General features: G+C 40.1%; 1 protein-coding gene and 1 pseudogene across 2 annotated transcripts in view; both read right to left on the minus strand.

Moving 5' to 3' along the window:
- ATG7 (autophagy related 7) overlaps positions 1-16818 on the minus strand; it is a 231778-nt gene that overhangs the window by 49495 nt on the left and 165465 nt on the right. The window lies entirely within an intron of this gene.
- Positions 1523-7062, minus strand: LOC118005414 (annotated as a pseudogene).

Raw genomic sequence — 16818 nt, forward strand, 5'->3', positions numbered from 1 at the left:
AGCCCCGCATCGGGCTCCCTGCTCCACGGGAAGCCTGCTTCTCCCTCTCCCACTCCCACTGCTTGTGTTCCCTCTCTCGCTGTGTCTCTCTCTGTCAAATAAAGAAAATCTTAAAAAAAAAAAAAAAAGAAAGCAGAGTTAATCCAGATATTTGACTTAGCAAAGACTCCAAAATAGCTGTGATTAATATAGTCAAAAGAAAAGAGATAGAAAAACCAGATGAAAAAATAGAATATTTGAACTTAGAAGCCACAAAAATAAAAAATCCAAAAAACTTCCCAGAACTTCTAAAAACAGTATCAGAGATTAAAAACTCACAGGATGGATTCAACAGTAGAGTAGATATGCAGCAGACAGGATTAATGAGCCAGTAGATAGGTCAATATTATATATCCAAAATAAAGCACAAAGAGAAAAAAAACAGAAAAAGCAAAACAGAAAGTAATATAGAGCCATAGTCAGATGATCTAACATGCATGCAATTAGACTCACATTAGGCAGAAAAAGAAAGAATGGAAAAGAAGACAAATTTGGAAAAAATGGCAAATAATATTCAGAATCTGAGGAAACATATCTACCCCACAGATTCAAGAAGCTCAGTGACCCTCAGGCAAGACAATAAACAGAACCAAACCTAGGTACATCACAAATTGATAAAAAGCAAAGATAAAGAGAAAATCTTAAAAGTACCCATGGTGGGGTAGGGGGCGGGGAAAGGACACATTATCCTCCAGGAAACAATAAGAATGAATGTTGATGGAGGTTAAAAACATGCTACTACACAAACAATGAATCATGGAACATTTCATCTAAAACCAATGATGTAATGTATGGGGATTAACATAAGAATAAAAATTTAAAAAAACAACAAAAAAACCCCATGCTACTAAACAATGAATGGCTCAACCAAGAAATCAAAGAGGACATCAAAATTACATAAGGAGACAAATGAAAATGAAAACACAATGGTCCAAAATCTTTGGGATGCAGCAAAAGTGGTTCTAAGAGGGATGCTTATAACAATGCAGGCCTACTACCTCAAGAAGCAAGAAAAATCTCAACATTAATGACCTAACCTTACCCCTAAAAGAGCTAGAAAAAGAACAAACAAAACCCAAAACAGTAGAAGGAAGGAAATAATAAAGATTAAAGTAGAAATAAGTGAAATAGAATTTAAAAAAACCCCACAGAACAGATCAATGAAACCAGAAGCTGGTTCTTAGAAAGATCAACAAAATTGATAAACCTTTAGCCAGACTTATTTAAAAAAAGAGAGAGGACTCAAACAAAATCAGAAATGAAAGAGGAGAAATAACAACCAATATCACAGAAATATAAAAGGTTATAAAAGAATATTATGAAAACCTATATGACAACAAATTGGACAAACTAAAAGAAATGGATAAATTCCTAGAAACATATAACCTCTTAATCAGGAAGAAACATATAACTCTCCCGAATCAAGAATAGAAAATTTGAACAGATCAATTACCAGGAATAAAATTGAATCAGTAACAAACAAAAGTCCAGCACCAGAGAGCTTCATAGGTGAATTCTACCAAATCTTTTTTTTTTTTTTCTTTTTTACTGGCTTCTTAGAGTTTATTTTCTACTTGGTATAAGGCACATGGTTACAGGGCGTCGGAAAAGTTTGCATATGGCATGGATAGTAAGAGTGGGGCTTTCTCAACTTCCTTTTTGGTGTTTTGCTGTTTTGATATAAAAGAACCCAAGTGCTTCTGTTTGCTGCAGCCTGACTAGTCTATATAGAGGGGAGGGGCGGGGGAGGAATGGCTCTGATGAGCCTAGTGCCTCCTGAAGCCTGGTGGTTGTGATGGCCACGCAGGATCAGGGCCGGTGTTGGCTTTGCTAGGCTGGCCACCAGGCTGCTTCCTCATGGCTTCCAAAGCCAAGTCACAGGTGACAGTGTCACTGGAGGCCTGGGGAGATTCTGAGCATTCTGGGGACTCCAACACTATAGGCATGAACGGGAGAGTGCACTTCCCCCAAAAGAAGCTTGCCCACCAGTGACCCAGGTGGGCTTTTGGGAGACTGGGTGGTGGGGGATGGCTTCCCCAGGTTACTCCGCACTTCTGCAAGAGCTGTTACTGGAAGTGGAACCCAGGCAGTGCCGGTAATAGTTGTGGGTGGCCACAAGTGAGCCACTGGAGGGGATGGCTGCCAAGTGGTTGCTTGTGGGTTGGTGGTGACCCCTGGAGGGCCTCGGCCTGTGATCACAGGTGGCAGGGATGGGGACACTAGGCCATGGAGCATTTGCAGAGAAGACTGATGAAGGCCACTCGGTGATCAAGGCAGAGGCAGGGTCTCTAACAATATTTACAGAAGAATTAATACCTATTTTTCTCAAACTATTCCCAAAAACAGAAGAGGAAGAGAAGTTTCCAAATTCATTCTATGAGGCCAACATTATCCTAATACAAAAACCAGATGAAGATACTACAAACAAAAAGAACTACAGGCCAATATCTCTGACAAACATAAATGCAGACAAATATTAGCAAACCGAACCCAACAATACGCTAATAAAAATCATTTACCATGATCATTGGGATTTATTCCATGGATGCAAGAGTGGTTCAATATTCACAAATCAATCAGTGTGATAAATCACATTAAGTGAGAAAGGATAAAAACCGTATGATCATTTCAATAGATGCAAAAAAAAAAAAAAGCATCTGACAAAGTACAACACCCATTCATGATAAAAACCCTCAACAAAGTAGGTTTAGAAGGAACAAACCTCACATAATATAGGCCATCTAGGAAAAACTCAAAGCTAATCATCCTTAATGGGAAAAAACTGAGAACTTTCCCCCTAAGGTTAGGAACAACACAAGGATGTCCACTCTCATCCCTTTTATTTAACATAGTCCTGGAAGTCCTAACCATAGCAATCAGACAAGAGAAATAAATAAAAGGCATCCAAATTGGTAAGGAAAAGGTAAAACTTCCACTATTTGCAGATGACATGATAATATATATAGAAATCCCTCAAGACTCCACCAGAAAAACTACTATAACTGATAAATGAATTCAGTAAGGTCACAGAATACAAAATTAATATACAGAAATCAATTGCATTTCTGTACACTAACAATGAAATAGCAGAAGGAGAAATTAAGAACACAACCCCATTTATAATTGCACCAAAAATAATAAAATACCTGGGAATAAACTTAACCAAGGAGGTGAAAGACCTGTACTCTGAAAACTATAAAATGTTTGATGAAAGAAATTCAAGATGACACAAGCAAGTGGAAAGATATTCCATACACATGGACTGGAAGAACAAATACTGTTAAAATGTTCATACTACCCAAAGCAATCTACTGATTTAATGCAGTCCCATCAAAATATCAACAGCATTTTTCACAGAACTGGAGCAAATAATCCTAAAAGTTGTATGGAACCACGAAAGACCCCAAATAGCCAAACCAATCTTGAAAAAGGAAAAAAAGAACAAAACTGGAGGTACTACAATCCCAGATTTCAAGAAATACTACAAAGCTGTGGTAATCAAAAAGTATGTTATTGGCACAAAAATTGACACATAGATCAATGAAAAAGAATGGAGAGCCCAGAAATACACCCACATTTATATGGTCAATTAATCTTCAACAAAGGAGGCAAGAATATACAATGAGAATAACACAGCCTCTTCAACAAATGGTGTTGGGCAAACTAGACAGCTATATGCAAAAGAATGAAATTGGACCACTTTCTTACACTATACACAAAAATTAACTAAAAAATGGATTAAGGACCTAAATGTGAGACCTGAAACCATAAAAATCCTAGAAGAGAGCACAGGCAATAAGCTCTCCAACATGGGACATAGCAACATTTTTCTAGATATGTCTCCTGAGGCAAGGGAAATAAAAGCAATAAGAAACTATCAGTAATACATCAAAATGAAAAGCTCCTGCACATTGAAGGAAACAATCAACAAAACTAAAAGGCAACCTACCGAGTGGGAGAAGATATTTGCAAATGACACATTCGATAAAGGGTTAGTATCCAAAATATATAAAGAATTTATATAACCCAACACCAAAAAACCAAATAATCCAATTAAAAAGGGGCAGAAGACATGAACATACATTTCTCCAAAGAAGATATCCAGATGGCCAACAGACACATGAAAAGACATTCAACATCACTCATCATCAGGGAAATGCAAATCAAAACCACAATAAGATATCACCTCACACCTGTCAGAATGGCTAAAATAAAAACACAAGAAACAACAAATGTTGGCAAGGACGTGGAGTAAAAGGAACCCTCTTGCACTGTTGGTGGGAATGTAAATTGGTAAAGCCACTGTGGAAAACAGTTTGGAGGTTCCTCAAAAAATTAAAAATAGAATTACCATATCATCCAGTAATCCACTAATAGGTATTACCTAAAGAGTATAAAAACACTAATTTGAAGGGACAAATGTACCCCTATGTTTATAGCAGCATTATTTACAATAGCCAAATTATGGAAGCAGCCTAAATGTTCATTGATAGATGCATGGATAAAGAAGATGTGGTACACACACACACAAACACACGCATGCATGCACGTGCGCACGCACACACACACACAGGAATATTACTCAGCCTTAAAAAAGAATGAAATCTTGCCATTTGAACAATGTGGATGGACCTAGAGAGTATAAGGCTAAGTGAAGTAAGTCAGAGAAAGACAAATACTATATGATTTTACTCATATGTGAAATTTAAGAAACCAAACAAAGAGAAAGAGAGACAAAAAACAGACTCTACAGAAAACTGATGGTCACCAGAGGGGCAGTGGATGGGGGGATGGATGAAATAGGTGAAGGGGATTAAGAGAACACTTATTATCATGATGAGCACTGAGTCATGTATAGTTGTATAGAACTGTCGAATCCCTCTGTTGTATGCCTGAAACTAATATAACACTGTATGTTAACTATACTGGAATTAAAAAAAAAAAAGAATGTTGACTTAAGAAAAATTACATGCACACACAGAAAAATTCACAAAGTAAATGATTTTAAAACTTCTGAAGAAAAAAAAAGTCAACTAAAAATTCTATACCCAAGGAGGATGCCCTTTAGAAAGAAGTGTGCAGTAAGGATGCTCTCAGAAAAATAAAACAAATGAGTGTTCATTTCTTGTAGAGAATTGCCCTATGAGTAATACCAAAGGGTATGATGAATCTAAGACAGGATGTTCTTCAGGCTCAAGGGCAAATGCTCTGATATGGAAGCATACAATTTTAAGAAGGAATCAGTAGCTCCAAAATGTAAACATATGGATAAATATAGAGACTACTGACCATTAAAAACAATAGTGATAATAATGCCTTGTGGGGTTTATCACTAAGTAGAAATAAAAGATATGGCAAGTGTAACAAAAATGTTGGCAAGGGGAAAACAGAATACACTTTAAGTTTCTTGCTTGCTCGGGCAATGCTGAGGTAAACTGTAATAGATTAATTTGGAAATATCTATAGTAACCACTAAAGAGCTCAAGCCCCACGTTGGGGTAGAATTGACTTAAAAAAAAAAAAAGAATAGGGGCGCTTGGGTGGTTCAGATGGTTAAGTGTCTGCCTTCAGCTCAGGTCATGATCCCGGGGTCCTTGGATCGAGCCCCACGTCGGGCTCCTGGCTTAGCAGGGAGCCTGCTTCTTCCTCTCCCCCTGCTCATGCTCTCTCTCTCTCTCTTTCTGTATCTCTGTGTCTCAAATGAATAAATAAAATCTTTAAAAAAAGAAATTTAAAAAAAAGAATAAAAAAATGAAAGATTTTAAAAAAATTAATAAAATAAAGTAAAAGAAAAGGGAATGAAGGAGGAAAAAACAGAACAGATAAATGCAAAACAAATGACAAGAGAATTAAACTTAACTAAATCAGTATTTATATGTAAGTGGCATAAACAATCTAATTAAAATACAAAAACTATCAGATTGGAATTTAAAAAACAGAGATACAACTAAAAAAAACCCCAAAAACCAAATAAACCCCAGATGCAACTAAAAAACCCCACCAATTCGCTTTTCAACAGGTTGAAAAGAAATGATTTATACCATGGCAAATAACAAAAAGAAAGTTTTTGCTATGTCAATATGAGATAAATAGATATTAAAGTAAGACGTATCATGAGAAATAACTAGAGACATTTCACAATGATAAAAGGGTCAATGCAACAGAAAGATAAATGTCCTAAACATTTATGCATCAAATAACTTAGCTTTAAAAGAAATAAAACAAAGCTGAGGATAAAAATAAGGAACAGACAAATCTATAGTTATCACCAGAGATTTTAAAACACCTCTCTCACTCTTACTACATCAGTAAGGATATAGAAGATTTGAACATGACTAATCAACTCAATTTAACGGACATACATAGAACAGTATATGCAACAACTGCAGAAGAGAGATTCTTTTCAAGTACACATGGCACATTTACCAAAATAGATTATATTCTTAGCCATCAAGTAGATCTCAACAAATTTCAGAGGTTTAAAATTATGTTTTCTGACCACTATGGAAATGAGCTAAAGTGCAAGAACAGAAAGATGAGAAAAATCTCCAAATGACTGGAAATCAAGCAACGCAAGTCTATGTAACCCATAGGTCCAAGAAGTCACAACAGAAACTAGAATTAATCTCTAAAAGCTAACAGGGCCTGTCCACGGCCAGGGCAGTCAGGCAATGAAAAAGAGACTGGAGGATGTTAGCTCTGGGAGGGATCCTGGGGCAGTAGACAAATCCTGTTTTACCCTGGAAGGGACTGCAGTCTTAGAAAGGTCAAGTGGCCTGCACAAGGTCTCACAGATAGTCAAGAGGCAGGGCAGGGACACTAAATGCTGGCTCCCTGATTCCAAATGCAGAAGACTTGCCCCCTTTCTTGAGCACGTGCAGAAATCAACACATGAGAGTTAAGACATGACTCTAATTTTAATGGATACTCACTACTTTCATATGTCTCAAACTCTTGTCCTTATTTAGATGTTTTTGCAATTACTTCCACATTACACTCCATATTGGTGTCTCTTGTATTCATAGCCCTAAGTATTGATACAAATACTGCTGCTATTTACCTCTGGTCTGACCTCAGTTTGACAAAATGAGTATAAATAGAGAAAGAATAAGTAACAAAAGCTGCCCTCTGTCCACCAATCTGCATTTTGGTCATTCCTGACCGAGTAGCTGCCTTCAAATTTATCCTTTCCTTCCTTTTTTCTATCGCTACTGCCCCCTCCTGTCTCCTGCTCAGGCCTCCAGCTGTCCCTTCCCAATTCATGTCTTTCCTGGCTGCCAAAGGCATTTTTCTAACAGTCCCTACTGTGTCTCTTCTCTGCTTAACATGATTCTATGTGTTCCCCAATTCATCAGGATGAAGTCCATTCAAAATGCTCCCCAGCCCGGCCTCAACCCACCTACCATCCCACCTTTCAAGCTTCACCTCTCTGCACCATCCCCACATGCACCCTACCCATCTGTTACCTGCAAAAGGCAACATTTGTGCCTTTGAACCTGCTGTTCTCATTGTTCATCTTCTCTGTTAGCGCTTTTAGATAAAGCTGAAATGGACTCTCTTCCATGAAATCTTCCCTGTCCCCAAACTGGAATCATTTCCCTCTTTGACACTCTCTGCCCTTCCCCTGTACTTATTGATTGGCCTTTATCATATCTCTGGTGTTACAACTATAAATGCATATGCCTGCAGCCTCTAGCACCAGAACACAATCTTACTGAAGGCAGGGCTGTAACCCCTACACCTAGCTTGATACTGGAATAAGTGATGGCTTCCGTATCTGGGGTAACAGAGGATGAGCCTTTTCTGACACAGAAGAAATACAAACATCAGCTGACCTGCCATAAAGACAGGTGCCTAGAAGGGATGCGATGGGTAGAAGTCAAACGGTATCACCAGCAGGCCAGGCCTGCACCACAGTAGTTTCTAAAGTTCACAGTGGGTACTCTGCTGAAAGGTCATTTCCTCTCACAGGGTCTGCCCACTTTCTAGAGGGCCATGACCAGAGTCTAGTGAGATGTGTCCAAGGGGGCGTAGCCTGCCGAAGTACAGCAGGGTAGTAAATCAGTGGATGGCCTCAGTCATTAGGAGCTTCTCCAAGAGGAGCTTTTCTTCCCCACAAAGACATTTCAACTTCAGTAGGTCTGAAGTAAAGAACAGAGTTTATTTTAAAGGGAAAATAAAAATTCCCAGGTGAATTAATGCACCACTCTCCAAATTAAAAACCCTGAGGTAAACCAAAGTGCTGTCTCTCAGATAAACACCCACTTCTATGAATCATGAATTTCTGAAAGAGAGAGACAGAACCATTTGTTCAGTCTGTGGATCAATGAAGGATACAGCAATAGTGAGAATAGGCGGGTACTGTGTGCACAAGGAACAAGGGCAAGGATGTTTGTTGGGGCATTATTTGAATCAAAAGCTTGGAAACAAATGTTTTTCAACAGAAGAATGGATAGGTTTTTAAATATGTCATCAATAAAACACTCTAGGGGCGCCTGGGGGGCTCAGTTGTTAACCGTCTGCCTTCGGCTCAGGTCATGATCCCAGGGTCCTGGAATCGAGCCCCGCATCGGGCTCCCTGCTCAGCGGGAAGCCTGCTTCTCCCTCTCCCACTCCCCCTGCTTGTGTTCCCTCTCTCACTGTGTCTCTGTCAAATAAATAAATAAAATCTTTAAAAACAAAAAAACCCAAAACCCCACTCTGCTCTGGTGAACATGGCTGAACTGGGGCTGCACCTAGCAGCCCAGAGGAATCTCAAAAGTATACTTTTGAGTGGAAAAAAATAGTTGTGTAAGGATATGTACAGAGTGACACTGTCTATATAAAGTTTTATAGAAAATAAGGCGATACCTTATCTAGGGAGACCTCACACATGCAGACTGGGTATAAAGGCACACAGAGCAATGATAAGGAGCATATTCAGGGCGGGGCTTATCCCTGGGGGATAAGGGGAGAGAGAAGGCCTGTGATCAGGGAAGGGGGGGTGGGGCTTCAACTAAGTATCCCAGTCACTCTTTCTCTTTTAATTTTTAAAAAATTTTTATTATTTTTTATGTTTTTAAAAAGATTTTATGTATTCACTTTAGAGATAGATGGAGAGAGTGTGAGAGAATGAGAGAGAGCATGAGCAGGGAGAGGAACAGAGGGACAGAGACAAGCAGACTGTGCTGAGCACAGAGCTCCACACGGGACTTGATCCCAGGACCCTGCAATCATGACCTGAGCCGAAAGCAAGAGTTGGACACTTAACTGACTGAGCCACCCTGGCCCCCATCCCAGTCACTCTTTGGCTGAGTGTGGTAATGTATGCTTTCATTACATTCACTAAGTCTTTTTGCATGCCTGAAGTATTTCATAATAAGGTTAATAGTGAAAAAAAGTTCTCAAGTATTCTATGTAAAATCTCCAGTGTTCGGTATTTTAATGCTCTGAGGGCAAAGGATAAAATCCACCACGAGTTTATCAATCTCTTTTAAGTAAGAGGTGAATTGGGTTCCCCGCCGGGCCTTGCATGGGCAAAATACTGTTTTTAGTGAACCTTACCTCCCTACTCCTCCACATCTCCCTCCCTGACTCCTCAGCTTTAAGCTGCACTGCACCCTTTTCTTCTGAGAGCAAGCAGCAGATCAGCTGCAACACTGCCTGCCCAGTGTAATGAGTCTGACGCCTGCCACAGAGTCCTGAGTCCCCGTGGACCTCTCAGGTGGCTGCGGTGTCATGGAAAGAATCCTGCACAGATGGCTCAGGGGATGTATGGTAACTACCTGTGCCACTCGTCCAAGTCCGTGGACCTCTCCTGGGCTAGGTGGCTTCATTTGTAAAGTGCATTTTGGAGGTTTGGATCTCTCAGGTACATCCCTTCCAGTTCTGAAATCTTTGGCACCACAAGCTGCATCCAAAAGACTCTCAGATCTGGTTCTCACCAAGGAGGAAACCTCACGATCAGTTGCCTCTTGCCCTGAACTCTGACACTGGGGAGTCGCATTGGTGTCAGGGTAAGCAAGTTATTTATTAGGAGTGTTCCACAGAAACGCTCTCCCACTTGCCTGAGTCACAGTGAAAACAGGAAGCCCACACCTTTTTCTTCTGAGGACCATCCCATGTGCCTACCACCTTCCACCAGCTGTAAAAACGTCTTCATGAAACCCCCACAGAGCCAAAGCCAAAGGGCGCTGTGTGCGGGAAGGGGTGGGATGTTGGGGCAGGAGGCATGCAGGCTGCTTGCCCACAGGAAACCCGCAGCAAAGTCTAGACAGTCCAAGGAGGAATCCGTCCAAGAAGTCTGCCCGGAGATAAGGCACTTCCTAAGTAGTCTCTGCCCCTCAGGCATAAATTACTTCATTTATCCAACGATGGTACAACCGTAAAACTGAGCATAGGACATGGAGCTTAAAATAAAATTTAAAAAATTATAATAGCCCCCCGTCCCCGTTAAAATAGAAAATGGAAGCACATATACAAGGTTCACAAGCTGAGTCCCCTTTCAGTCCTATCCCCAGCCAACCAGTTCTCTTCCCCAGTAGCAACCACTGTTCTCAATTTCTGGTATATCTCTTAGAGTTCAGGCATATACAAGCATATAAACATATAAACACATACACACACATGTATATACACATGTGATTCTTTAAAAAACATAGTACACATGTTCTATATTCTGGTTTTGGTAATTTTTTCTTTTGAAAAGTTTAAAATGTAGAGAAAACTTGAATCGATACCCCCATCTTATTCCCATAAATATGTTGTTATTTTCCCACATTTTTTTCTTAATCTGTTTATTTTTTTCCCTGAACCCTAAAGTGTATACTGCAGATATCATGATACTTATCTTCTGAATACATTAACATGTGTCCTGTAAGAATAAGGGCATCCTCCTACACACCCATAATAACATCATCACACCTATGAAAATTAACATTAATTCAAACTATCATCTTAATATGGAGTCCATATTCAAATTTCCCCAACTGTGTCAAAGGTGAACTTGCCTTTCACATTTACTACTCTATCCAGGAGAGTTTTCTGTACTATTCAAATAGAAACTCTTCAATCTTTGTGACAAGTAAATAATAGTGGTTAACATCTATTTAGTGCTTACTGTGTGTAAGGCACTCTTCTAAGATTTTTCTTCTGCCATCCCTGGGTTAATTTTCTTTCTGTTTTTTTTTTATAATGTCATAAGTTTGATGCATAATTTCTTTTATTTTCATTCATTTCTGTTTCATTTAAGAACTTAGGTTGGTGAATTTTCCTAAGTACTGTATTAGCTGTGTCAAAAAAAAATTATATGTAGAATTTTCACGTTATTTTCTAGATAGTCTACAATTTTCATTTTGATTTCCTCACTGACCCAAGTGAGGAAAGTGGGAGTTTTAAAAATTCCCAGTGCTGTTTTATTTTTGTGTTTTAATTTTTTAAATTTGTATTTCTTAGTTGTATTATAGAGTGATCATGTTTTCTTGTGCTATTTCTACTTTTTTGATATGTACTGTGGTTTTCTCAGTGTCCTACTATGTGGTTAATTTTTGTGGCAATTGAAAAGAAAAAGGTTTATCAACGAATCTACCTTATTAGTTAAGGAAGCAGCAGTTTTATGTCTCTACATCCATACCAAATTCAGCATGTTAGAATTCAAATATTTTTATATTTTTGGCCTGGGAATTTGAGATGTTTCATCCTTACCACTCTGTCATGCAATTGTGCTTAATGTTGGTCTTACATGGCATATCCCTTCTACTGAATTAAAGAACCCTAGCAATGGAAAAGTATTTAAAGGGCATTTAAGCCAACCTCCATTTAGTACAGGAATTTCCCTTACAGCACCCCCAAAAGATGTTCAAATGGATTTAACTTGAATTATTGCCATGCCGGGAAACTCAGTATACTGCTGAAGTTGTGGTGCTTATGGCCTCTATCAGATGGTCAAGGATTAAAGTCCTCAGCAAGTATTAATTGGCTACCCACTCTGAGGACTACATTGCTCAGTGCACTTTCGGGAACACACAAGAGAAGGTTGATATTATACTAGAGCTGTGGTTCCCAAAGTGTGTGCCTCAGGGCACTGCAGTGAATTTGCATCATAGGATGGGATATTTTAAATTTTTCAGGAAAACAAGATACACAATATCTGTCAGGCACTGCAGAAACTACCAGATCAAGGTAGTTTATAGCTTCAACATTTTAGTTTGTGCTATATTCCTTTTGATGATCTCATATTTTTGCAAAACTGGGGTTTTGGCAGTTGTATCATAAAAAGTATTACGTGAAAATCAACATAGAACAGGAAAGGAATGTGGCAGTGTCCCATCTGATTCCAAGCTTTGGGAAGCTGTGCAGTACCCAACAGGAACATAAATCGTATTAGTATATAACTACGGTTATTTCAGAATAAAACAATGACATGTTCTTTCAATTTATGTGCAGTATTTTTTCAAAGAGCTACTCATTGTTAGGTCAGGACTATTTATTGAGTCCTCACTGCTTCATAAATGAAACTTCTGTGTATTTCTTTTGGCCTCGTGGACTCCAAGAGCACCATCTGCGAACTTCTCTGGGAGCTCATAGCTGAGTTTCAGAGACCAGTGCTCATGAGAGCAATGCAATCAGGATGTCAGACGTTATGGTTAGACACTCTCATCGAATCAGCACACGTTTCAGGAGATCAAAGTGGAGGGAGTATTAGTCAGACTGGAGCACAACATAGGACAGAGTCAAACAAGTGCGATTGGCCTGGCCCCTGTCGGGTGGGAATGCCTGAACCACAGACAGGAGAAGGAGAACCTTTACAAGAGCAAAGAGGAGTGGGAATGAATATGGCCTGTTCTGGAGGCAGTGAAGACACTGATCTGGTGGGGTTGGGGGGGAGGCTTGGAGGAGCAGCTAAGGAGTTTAGAGTTTTTATTGGGTGTTTGGTCCCAGCAGTGATAATGTTAAAAACCAGTGTTTTAGAAGATTAATCCAAGTGGGGTAGCAGATGGGACTGGAGGGTGAGAAGGTAGGAAATTACATCACCTGAAATAGCAATGCGCCTATATAGGGTAGGACAAGCCTGATAGAATACGCAGTAGGTGTCAGTCCCCTCCCTCAGCAGCCACACTACATGGAGTCCACACAGCAAAGTTCTCAAAGCTATAATCCTAAGAATAGGAATCATAGCCCTTGATTGCACGCTTGGAAAATTGCTGTTTTAGGATTCTTTCTAACTGGGACACACTGGAATTGAGTTTACAGAAATTCTGCTTGGAGATCATAGCCTTGTTTCTAGGAAAGTATACAAAAAGAGGGGCTAAACATAGAATAGGAGAAAAGAATACTGGATCGAGAGCCAAGATACTTGAAACTCAGTCTAATTTTTGACCAAAAACTCACCAGAGAGTAGTCCTAGGCCTCCTTTTCTTCACTCTTAAAATGAGGGCTCTATGATGTGAGACATGAAGAAATTCTAAATTGCCAAAGAGGGCTCATTTCTATCTGAGGAATCAGGTCCAATCTTTTTGTATACTGATAAGTAGAGCCAAAATTGCAGTTTTAATATTTCATTCCAATTTGCATGAAGCGTTTATATCAACAAAGGGCTCTATACTATTAAAATATCATAATCTGGGCTTCTGTAAACTATTATTACTATAATAGCAGTGAATGTATACAAGAGACTGGAATATTGGCAGAGACTTCTAGGGAACAAAAATCAGCGTCATGTACCAAAGCTGCCCCATGATGACGACTCACAGACAACATTTAAAATAAAAATTAAGCAAATGATCTGCTTTGTGTCTCAAGGGAATAAACAAGCTCTGTACAACCTGCATGAAGACAGAGTAGGAGCATCCAAGTATGACAGGGAGAAGACGATGGAAAATCAGGGGAAATCGGAGAATGACTGCTTAGAACTTGACACAGTTACAAACACAAGAAATACCCAATAAAGGCCACATCAGAAGGGACATTAGGAAAGTCCTATGGATTTGTGTTTATTTTATTTTAATTCAAGCAATGACAGCTTTATTTTTCCTTTCCAACTTCAGAAGGAATGATAATGCATCCCACGCAATCAGCCCATAAAGCACTCCTGATTCTTTACTCAAATTGGGTAGAAGATCAAATGAGACAGTATTGGAGAACCCCTAGGGTGATGGGATTATTAAATGTCAGGACTTGGGGATGAGTCACAGAAGAGGTCTCTGGCTTTTTAAATGGCCCCCGGATATTGCAGTCTCTTTGATAGCCCTAAAATGTCTTTTTAGAGGCACTGGTCTAGTGGGGGCACAAAACCTCAGTAGCCCCCAAAGAAGAGCAGGATAAACATGGCCATAGTAGGCTTCTAAACACAGCTCTGGGTCGCAGCTTTTGCTAGGGTAGGGAGGCTGAGTTGTTTTACAGTGGAGGAGGTGGGGGAGTGGTAAGGGAGGGGGAAGAAAAAACATTCTCTCATCCTTGGGAAACTTGCAGAATTACTTCCCTCGATGAGTTTGTTCAAGCGAAATCTCCACCTCCCACCCTTGCTTACAGGTCATCGAACCCATTCACAGCTTAGGAAGTGACCCACAAGTACCCGAGTGAGGAGAGGGGCGTGGTGGTGGAAACGCTTGGAGAGAATGCCGTATCCTGTTTAACTTGGCCTTGCCAACGTTTCTTTAGTTAAAGAGCAAAAACGTCCTACTTCCAATGGCCTTTCCCTTCATAAAATGGGCTGTTCTCCACATTTACTTCATTTCACCTCTCCTGCATTAATCTCCTCATCTGCACCATTGTGTAGAAAATGCCTGGAAATAAAAATGTGATACACTTGCAAAAGGTAACACAATACACTATAAGTCCTTATAGTGCAAATGAACTGAGTCAATGTCCCCTGAATATGCTCTTCATTTCACTGTTGGCCACTCAGACAAGAGGAAATACAGGGTGAATGTGGGAAATAAAACTAGATAAAGTATGCTGGTGGCCAGAACTACAGAAGGGCTCTCTAAAGCCACATTTATGAACAAAGGCAAAACACAAACTTGGTGAGAATGACGGACACTGGGAACAACACCTTGAAGTTCTGGAAAGTTTAGAGAGTTAGCATTAGTACAAATGCAAAACCTTCGATGAGGCTGCAGGTGGATAAATAAGCCTCGTTGCCCATGTCCTAGCAAGGTGCCTTTTCCTCACGGCCTTTAGGAAACTGCCTATGATTTTCTGCAGCAGAAATAACTTGAGTGGTTTGGTCTGGGCACCCCCACTGCCTGTCAACCAATACAACAGGGAGCTGCCAATATCACCAAGGTTGTGGGGTTGGAGTCCCTGTAACCCTGTGTCCTTGTAGGAGACCACGTGAGAGCAAGGGTGCCCAAATCGCCATCTGCTATGGTTTTCCAATCTGTTGCCCCATCCTATCTACCAAACTTCTCTCTCATCATCTTCCAATCCCACCCCATGCCTGCCTACCTTCACCTTGTGCTCCTCAATTCTGTCACACTTCAAGATCCATGACAGTCCTTGCCTCCTTCCCCAGATGTTCTAGCCCACAGCCATTTTACTAGAACTCACCTGAGCCTGTGCTGTGTGCCTATGAGCAACCATGGAGTATCAGGGTTGGATGAGGCCTTACACGGCATCTGTTCCAAAGCTCTACAAGGTGCATGAGTCCCTCCCACAATCCCTCTGACAAGTGGCCACTGGGGCCCTACGGCTGGTATGAAGTCCATCCTCCATAAATGTGAGTCCTCCATGCCCAAACGCAGGCATGAGGCCGCCTATTCCTTTCACTGAGCAGCTTCAAGTGTGAGTAATGGAATCAGAGACCCTTCTTCGCAACCTCTCCCTAATCCTAACCCAGCCTTCCTGGGCACCAAGCCTTACGTGACTCACACATAGGACAGCTTTCAGGTATCTGAGGATGGGACACGGGCATCCCTTCTCTTCTTCCAAATAACTACTCATTCTTTTATTTAAGAATGTTCCAGGTAATGTGATTTCTGATCCTGGTTCTCAATGTCTCTCAGCATCTTTAGGTGTGGTCATCTGAAGTGAGGTCAGTATTGTATCCAGGTGTGGGTCCTGGCCATTCAATTTTGAGAAACGAAGAGTTCACAGTGCAGAAGCTATCTGTCATGCCCCTTCATACCACTGCTTCACCCACACTGTGTTGGCAAGCATCCATGATCTCTCCTCACAGGTGCTATTTATTCTACACTCACAGAAACTTTTTTTTTTTTTTAATAATCTAAGGACTTACACTTGTGCCTGCTATATTTCAACTTCCTAGGTTCAGCCTTGTTCTGTCATTAACTCTTTAGATCTTGATTTTAGTGCTCTCCCATGAATTAGCGAGGTGTGCCACTTTTGTCCTAATCTAAATCATGGATAAAAATGCTGAAAAAGACAGTTTTGAAGACTTACTCTTTTGACATATCATCTTCCCTTTGGGCTGTAAACTGCTTTATGCAATACTGTGCATATAATAAATGCTTACATACATTGTTGAATTATTCTAAATTCTCCCCCATATATGTTATAATTATATTTTCATGGTAATGATGGAATCTATCTTAATTCTTTCTTGCTGGGTTCATCTTTTCTCTCTAAGTCTCCCTCTTGCTTTTGCCCTCAGAACTCTGGGAACACAACGTAGCCTGCAAAGACCAATAAATACACATTATGTCAATAACATGTTCCGTAAATCCTTTTGTGGAGTCTATCCTGATTGGCTGTAAAGTCAGAGTGTAGAAAACCCATTGCATTAAAGCAGATAACATCTGTGAATCCTCTGATTTCCTGTTTGGCTCCAAAGTCAATATA

Source organism: Mirounga leonina, unplaced genomic scaffold (genome assembly GCF_011800145.1).
Source record: "Mirounga leonina isolate KUSES-001 unplaced genomic scaffold, KU_Mleo_1.0 Mir_94, whole genome shotgun sequence".
NCBI lineage: Eukaryota > Metazoa > Chordata > Mammalia > Carnivora > Phocidae > Mirounga > Mirounga leonina.